The following is an 8,983-nucleotide window of genomic DNA, read 5'->3' as shown; positions in this document are numbered from 1 at the left end:
ATATATATATATATATATATACACATTTATATATATATATGTAGATGTATTATATATAAATGCATGTATATATACCCACACACACACACACATACGTATATGTGTACATATATATATGTATATATGTATGTATGTATGTATGTATGTATGTGTGTGTGTGTGTGTATATATATATATATATATATATATATATATATATACACACACACACATAAAAATCATGCTTATTCAGAGATGAAAATGCCTCTTTTTGATGAGGAAAGATTTTTGAATGGAAGAATGTTACCATATTTCTATGAAGTCAATATTTTTTCATGTCGTACATCAATACAGGTGCACAATGGAAGCAGTACCTTGCAGGAAGGCTTGACAAACCATGGTTTACAATGTCATCGAACTTCAGAGCCATAGTTATATCTCACACTCCCACACATACACACTTATACTCTCTCTTTCTTTCTCTCTCTCTATGTCTCTCTTTCCTAAGGATCAATTCTTTCTCTCTGAATGAATATGTGCCAACAAGATTGTACCATTATAAAAGATCAAATCACAAAAGAACACATAAGATGATAATCATTGGTTTCAAAGATTTTGTGGAAGGGATGGGAGGAAAAAAAATTAATAGTTTCCAAAGAATTTTTGAAATATGGAAACTGCAGACATTGTAAAGAATATTATCTGGTGTATAAAGAAAGGACATGTAGGGTAAAGGGAGAAGAGTGGAAGATTCTGGAGAAATATATATATAAAAAAATATTAATGAAAGAAGAACTAGCCAAAGATTTTACAAAAAAAGAAATGAACACATAAACAAGAATGAGAAGAGAAGAACAACAACAATAATAAGCAACTCAAATGAATAAACTAATAAATAAATATGTTGTATGTGATAATCATAACTTGCTACCGATAGAAATCTTTGGTAGTGCCGGTGTATTTCTGTAATAGTAATGATGGCTGAAATGTTTTGAATGATGCAAATCGGAGATAATTTTTTTTTTTTTTTGAGGCAAAAAAAAGAAAAGGGAAAAAAAAAAAATTAAATATGCTAATTACAAGTTGTTACTGATATCAGGATCTGTAATTTCAAAGAAACATTGTCAATATTTATTGGTTTTGAAATGGAAAAATATGTGGATGATTGATTCAAGTAAAAAAAATAAATAATAATTAAAACTGAAATAAAAATAAAAGAATGATTTTTTGTTGAAAAAAATCAAGAAACAAAATTTTTTTTATGCATTTCCTTTTTCTTTACCACATGTGTTAATTCTTTAGTAAGTGAAAAATAAAAATTTATCAGAAATGAACTGAGTATTAATGGAGAGACAAAAAGGGTGGATAGTCTAGGAGTTTTGAGGAAAATAACCGAAACAACACCTTATTTTGGTGTGAGAGGGGAAGACATTAGGAAGAATTAAAAATTAGAAATTAAAAAAAATATATATATTAAAGGAGGTGGAGAATTACAAGAGAAATCGAAACCAGAAACATGATTGTCCTTGGTTTTGCTTTTATATTTTGTTGATCTGACATCTTGGAAATGGAAATAGCAAAAAGAAAAATGAGAAAAAAAAAAATAGATGCAAAGTAAGGAAAAATGGTGGTTTTACAAAGTTATCAACTTTGTGAATGATTTGTTAAATCAGCCATTTTATTATGGGTAGTAGCATTGTTTAAGTATTTAAGGAATTAATTTCAAGGAAATATAATTGTAAGTGAAAAATGATTAGAGGAAAATGAAGAAAAAGAAAGAAGGAAAAAAGTATCAGAAAAACAGAAAAGAAAGTTAAAGCAAGTTTTTTGGTCTATTAATGAAGGCTGTTGAATAGATATAAAGAATATTTCTATCTTGAACAGGCAAAGATATGATGAAGTTTGATGGTTTGTTGTTAAAGAATATGATGAGATGAGACAAATTTGTTAACAACTACACTGTCACAACAATAATTACTATTTCACTACTACTGCAACCAACAACAGCAACAGCAGTAACCATTACAAGAACAGTTACTGCAAGCTAATATGAGGGTTTCCATATGATTATTTGATCTGATAGAGATACTCTTTTACTTGTTTCAGTCATTTGACTGCAGCCATGCTGGGGCACCAAATTGACTCCAGGACTTATTCTTTGTAAGCCTAGTACTTATTCTATCAGTCACTTTTGCTGAACTGCTAGACACACCAGCATCGGTTGCCAAGTGATGTTGGGGGGACAAACATAGACACACAGACATATACACACACATACATATATATAAACATATATATATATATATATATTTACACACACACACACATACATATATATATATATATACACACACACATATATACGACGGGCTTCTTTCAGTTTCCATCTACCAAATCCACTCACAAGGCTTTGGTTGGCCCTAGGCTATAGTAGAAGACACTTGCCCGAGGTGCCACACAGTGGGACTGAACCCAAAACCATGTGGTTGGTAAGCAAGCTGCTTACCACACAGGCACTCCTGTGCTTAGCAGAAAATTTTATTCAGATCACACCCTATCATCTTTTTTTAAGAACAATAAAGACAAAGAAAAACACTGGCTTATGTTGTCCAAAATATGAATGAATAAATGAATATTCCCATCATTATGGCAGAGAGCTAAGTCTCCAGACATTCATTGCGTCTTCAAGCTCTGTTTGGAATAAATAGGATTGGTGGGACCAGAGTTCTTTTGTGACTTGATGACTGTCCATTAGCCTTTGCTTTTTCTCAGGAACTCACAATCTCCTTCTCCTAGTCTGGTTGTCTTCCAAGGTTTTCAAGCCCAGACAACTCATCCAGTTATACCACTGATATAACTGCTAATACATAGAGACAATTCTGTTGTGTCTGGGGAGAGTCATTTTCTTATTGTGCCTTAAAATTTAACACACTCACCATTAAAATTTCCACTTATTTCTTATTTTTATTTTCCTAAAATTTTCATTGCGTCTTGCAAAAATAAGAAATAAGTGGAAATTTTAACAGTGAGTGTGTTAAATTTTAAGGCACAATAAGAAAATGACTCTCCCCAGACACAACAGAATATGCTTCAACACATGAAATCACATAAAAAATCTTGCAAACCAAATCCAAAAACGAAACAGAGACAAATTTTAACAAAATCTAAGTGGTACCTCACTCCCAAGGGTCTTATAGCATGCTGGACACTAAATCAGAATTTTAAGTTCCAGTGCTATTGCTATGTTAACTCTAGATAACCTTATCCTTTTGACAGGTATTGTTTTTGTCTTGCTGGATTTCTAGCAGCCCAACAGGCTTGCCTTGTGAGGAGTCAGCAACCTTACCATATATCAGATTGTATCGAACTTATGTTACTAATAATACTTGTAACATAAATCTTTATATGTTTTTGTTTTTTATGTTTTTACTTGTTTCAGTCATTTGACAGCAGTCATACTGGAGCAACACCTTAAAGGGTTTAATAGTTGAAGAAATTTATCTCAGGACTTATTCTTTGTAAGTCTAGTACTTATTCTATTTGTCTGTTTTGCCAAACCACTAAGTTACAGGGGTATAAACCTACTAACATCGGTTGTTAAGCAATGGTGGGGAACAAACACAGATACAAAGACACACACACACACACAAATACACACACACATACACACACACACATATATACGATAGGCTTCTTTCAGTTTCTGTCTACCAAATCCATGCACAAGGCTTTGGTTGGCCTGAGGCTATAGTAGAAGACACTTACCCAAGGTGCCACGCAGTGGGGCTGAACCCAGAACCCTGTCGCTGAGAAGCAAGCTCCTTACCACACAGAAAAAATGTATGGCTACACAACGGAAATGCATTTTGATCATATATGTGTGTAATCAGTGTTGACCTGGTGCTAAACAACAACAAATTACTACTACTACTACTACTGCTGTTGCTGCTGCTGCTGCTGCCGCTACTACTACTACTACTACTACTACTACTGCTGCTACTACTACTACTACTACTACCACTACTACTATCAGTAGCAGCAGCAACACAATAACAGCTATTCAGGTAAAATTTACATCATTCATTAATTTTGCCCTACTCTTTATTTCTAGAAGTACAACTCTGAAATTCACTCTCTCCCTCTCTCTTTCTCTCTCAAAGTTTCTCTGCAGACATTGGCCTACAGATTTTAAAGACTTATCAACCACAAAAAACTTACCAATCTTTAAGGTTTGCTAACATTCTGCAGGCACTGTACCAGCCTTTTTGTATGATCTTATTAAAAAAAAAATAAATAAATAGAAAAGCAAAATAGTGCTTTCTTTTATAGCACATCAATTCAACATTGCTAAATATGAGTTTAATTTATTCAAGCTTTTTTCCCCCCTTTCTACCAAACATAAAATCAAGGAGAGTCAATTAAATCTTCTTTGACATTCTCTTCCATTTCCATAAAGATTAGTCCACAATACAAGTGATGTGTAGTCAACACTGGCCATTCTGCCTTTGCAGTTGATCTCTAATTATTGTAAAGCCAGCAGTTCATGAAATCATATATTACATCTAGCTAGATCGTCATTAATTTGGGAAAGGAATATGCTTGACAAAGTTCCTCTAATGACACTTCCAATTCCTCAGGCAGGAAATTATCAGAGTCATTAGAGTGTCAGAATTATTTGTTCCAACTCTCTGTGTTTTGAGTTCAAATCTCACTGAAGTCAATGACTTTTGTGCATTGAAGACCTATAAGAAATACTAAATTTGAGTAGTAGGCTGGAACAGATGCCTTCTGATATTTGTTCCAGCTCTTTGCATTCTGACTTCAAATCTTGTCATTGCTTACTGGTAGAATTAATCTGTGACCCAGTTTAATAGCACCATCTGATAATTTTGATGCCTTTCGATGAGCTCATTTTGTTGCAAGCATTTATGTCGAGTCTCCAGTATTAAGAAACCTTTTTCCTCATCTCACACCAGTTTTGGAGGACCTGGCATCATGGGTACTGCTTTGAAGAGTTAGTCAAACAAATCAACCCCGTTACTTTATTTTTACATCTGGTACTTCTTTTATCAGTCTCTTTTTTCCAAATTGCTAAACTATGGGGACATAAACAAACCAGTACAGGTTGTCAAGGGGTTGCAGGACACACACACACACACAGGCACACACCACACACACAACACATATACGTTTGGCTCACACAAGGTTTCTATCTACCAAATTCACTTACAAGGTATTGATTGACTCAGTGCTATAGCAGCAGAAAATGCTTATCTAACATGCTGTTCAGTAGAACTGAACCCTAAAACATGTGGCTGTGAAGTGAACTCTTTAACTACACAGCTACTGAGCTATTTCTGTGATTAAAATGAGCATTATAAATCCAGTCTTCTTGTCCAATCAAAATTAATTAGACTATGGAATACTATCAAGTGAGTAGGTCTTGAGTTCTTGAAATCAGCTAGTCAGCTAAATAGAAAGAGAGTAGAATTATATTGAACTTCTACCATCAATTGTATATGTGTTAATGTTATTGAGCAGCTCTTATTAATACTCTTCCTTGGGTCCTCAACACTTAATGGAATCAGAGAGATGTCATCTTGACATATGGGCATTTTAAAGCTGGCATAGCTTTAAAATGGTCTGAACACAGGTGATTCTATGCATGTGTGTGTATGTGTGTGTGTGTGTGTGTGTGTGTGTGTGACAGAGAGAGAGAGAGAGAGAGAGAGAGAGGAGAGAAAGAGAGAGGAGAGAAAAGAATTGATTCCAGTAATAGAGTGGCACTTTATTTTTGGTCCTGAAGGGGATAGAAGGCAAAACTGAACTCAGTGGAATTTGAATTTAGCGCACAGAGAGTTAGCCAGAATGACTACATCAAAGCATTCAGTCCAATGCTCTACCCTCTCTGCTAACTTTGCTGCCTTTGTCAATTCTCAAAACCACTGAATAAGACATTAAAAAGTGTTATGGTACATTATCAGCATTTTAAAAAGTCTTCCATACAAAACAAGTATTAGGACCAGACATGGTTTGGCAAATGCATGGCTGTGTGATTAAGAAGCTCACTTTGCAACCCAAAACTAAAACATTGAGAAGAGAATGACATCAATGTTTGAAGACCTATCCCTGGTAATAACAAACTAATAACATTCTAATTGTCTTTTATACTAACATAGAACCATTTTGCAATGCTAGCAATTGTCAGAGAATATAATGCTATATTACATCTTTTCCAGAACTAATGCTTCAATTACAAATAAATTGTACGAGATTCTGCAGCTAAGCAGATTGAAAAAGAAAAAAAAAAATTAAACTTAAAATCTATCAATTCAGTAGTGCAGTACTTAAATTTCATAGCTATTGTGTATCTTTTATCTTTTTATCTGTGATCATGTTAGGGCACCACCTTGAAGGATATTAGTTGAACAAAACCCCAGTACTTCTCTTATTTGTTTAAAATTTGGTACTTATTCTATCAGTTACTTTTTATCAACAGCTGAGTTATGAGGACATAAACAAAGCAACACTTTTTGTCAAGTTATGTGGGATCTAACACAAACACACACACATACACACAACGTGGTTTCACACAGTTTCCAACTTCCAAATCTACCCACTAGGCATTTGTCAGTCCCTAGCTACAACAGATGTGTGCCCAACATGCTGGGCTGTGAGATTGAAACCAAAACCACATGGTTGCAAAGCAAGCTTCTCAATCACACAGCCAGGCCTAAACCTATAAGATACATGCTCAAGGTGCTGTGGGATTGAAACAAGAACCACATGGTTGCAAAGCCAACTTTAATCACACAGCCAGGTCTGTACCTATATAAAATAGACAATGCAATGACTGGAAACTGAACCCAAACTGCTTGCACTGCAAGAAAGCATTCTCCCACTAAACCGCTGGAATTTTGCAACATTGATGATATACTAGAATGGATTTTCTGATAAAGATCTCTCTCTATACTGTGAAAACTATGCTTATGTCAGATCAAAAGACTGTCATACAGGAGGAGCTCTCTTGTCAACCCATAATTTTCATTTCTCATTAACCTTTACCATTTTCTTCCTCTGCTATCTTTCAGAGAGCTGTTAAAGTATTAGAATGCAAATTCCAAGGTACTGATATGAAAAGAAGGGCACTATATCAAGGGCAGACATACATAAGCATACATATCTGAAAGCAAATTTCTCAAAAAAACCAAAAAACTTTTTAATAAAAGAGAGTAAATTTTCCTATCTAATTAAAAATAAAATCACAATTGATACAATAATGCAAAAAAAAAACCAAAACAAAAAACCCTGCATGCACAACAAAAAAAAGCATAAAAGGTTAATTAGAAAGGTTAACTTAAAATATATGTATATTTATACATACATATAATATATATATATATATATATATATATGTATGTATATTATATATATATATATATATACACACACATATATATATAATGAAACCATTAACTAATGATAGATTTAATAAGAATGAAGTGTCAGGAACTGCAAGGTTATGTACCCCGTTTAAAATAACTTTCTGCCTGAATATCTCTGTCAAAAGATGACACATCATTGGCTCATCAAAAATTTATAGGACTAATGGACTGATCGCCATTCTGAACAAGACTAAAAGCCTTCTGATCATATTGAATATATATATGTTATTAAATATTCAATCTATTTTATAAAGCTCAATCTCCAACATAGACAGTCAAATGTCCATATCTTTTCCCCTTTTTTCTCTCTTCTCATAAATTCACATAGCCATGCATACATACATACATACATATACATACATACATACATATACATATATATATATATGTATATATATATATATGTATATATATATATATATATATATATATATATATATATATATATATATATATATATATATATATATATATATATACACACATACACACACAAACATTATTTATATATATATTTATATATATATATATACACATATATAAAATATAATATATCTATTTAATAGGATACAGACTCTAGTTAGGATGATATCATACATATAAAATAAATATATGCATACACAATAATATGATGCACTCACTGTTTGTGTGAGTGTATGTAATGATAAATGCATATATACATATAATAGAGGAAATACATACACAAACATATGAAATGAAAGAAAGGAAATAGATTCATAAATATGTGTATGCACTTATATAATTGTACACTTAAGTTCATATATATATATATATGTGTGTGCTTGTGTGAGAGTAAGTGTGCATATAAAGCAAAACTATAGATATCTATCTACGAAAAAATGATGGCATTCATGATAAAAATTGATACTAATATCTGGACTTTGATTATAATCACATAGTTTGATGAAAGTGTGAGAGAAGAGAGAGGGTTACGGTGGTGGTGGCGTTGCAAATATAATGTTTGTGAAAAAGAGGTGGACAACAAGAGGAACTCATGTAAACAAACAGAGGATGTGGAACATTGGTTATGGTAGACCACATACTAAACACGAGAGAAAAAAGAGGGAGGATAGATAGATAGATAGACAGAGAGGCGAAGAGGGCAGGAGAGAGAGAGAGAGAGAGAAAGGGAGATGAAGATTGGCAAGTATGTGTGTGTATGTGCACGTGTATATGTGTGTGTGGATAGATATAAAACATAGATTTAATATTTTGGTATTGTAGTAAAGAGGGTAATATAAGTAAAATAAAATGAGACGGCACAAAAAAAACAAACAAAACCCCTAAAATAAGAGTAAATGGAAAAGGCAGATAGATAGATAGATAGAGAGAGGGTGAGAGAGATAAAACCAAGTCAAAGATTGGAAGAAGGAAAGAAACAAGGAGTAAAATACAGAGTTTTATATATATATATATATATATATATATACATGTATGTATATATATACAACACAAGCATACACACACACATATGTATACTTACATGCATACAGATATACAAATAGTTATACACATACATACGCACACACATATATATG

The sequence above is a fragment of the Octopus bimaculoides genome, chromosome 5, assembly GCF_001194135.2.
Source record: "Octopus bimaculoides isolate UCB-OBI-ISO-001 chromosome 5, ASM119413v2, whole genome shotgun sequence".
NCBI classification, from domain to species: Eukaryota; Metazoa; Mollusca; class Cephalopoda; order Octopoda; family Octopodidae; genus Octopus; species Octopus bimaculoides.
The sequence above is the reverse complement of the archived record's forward strand: the minus strand, read 5'-3'. Positions refer to the sequence as shown.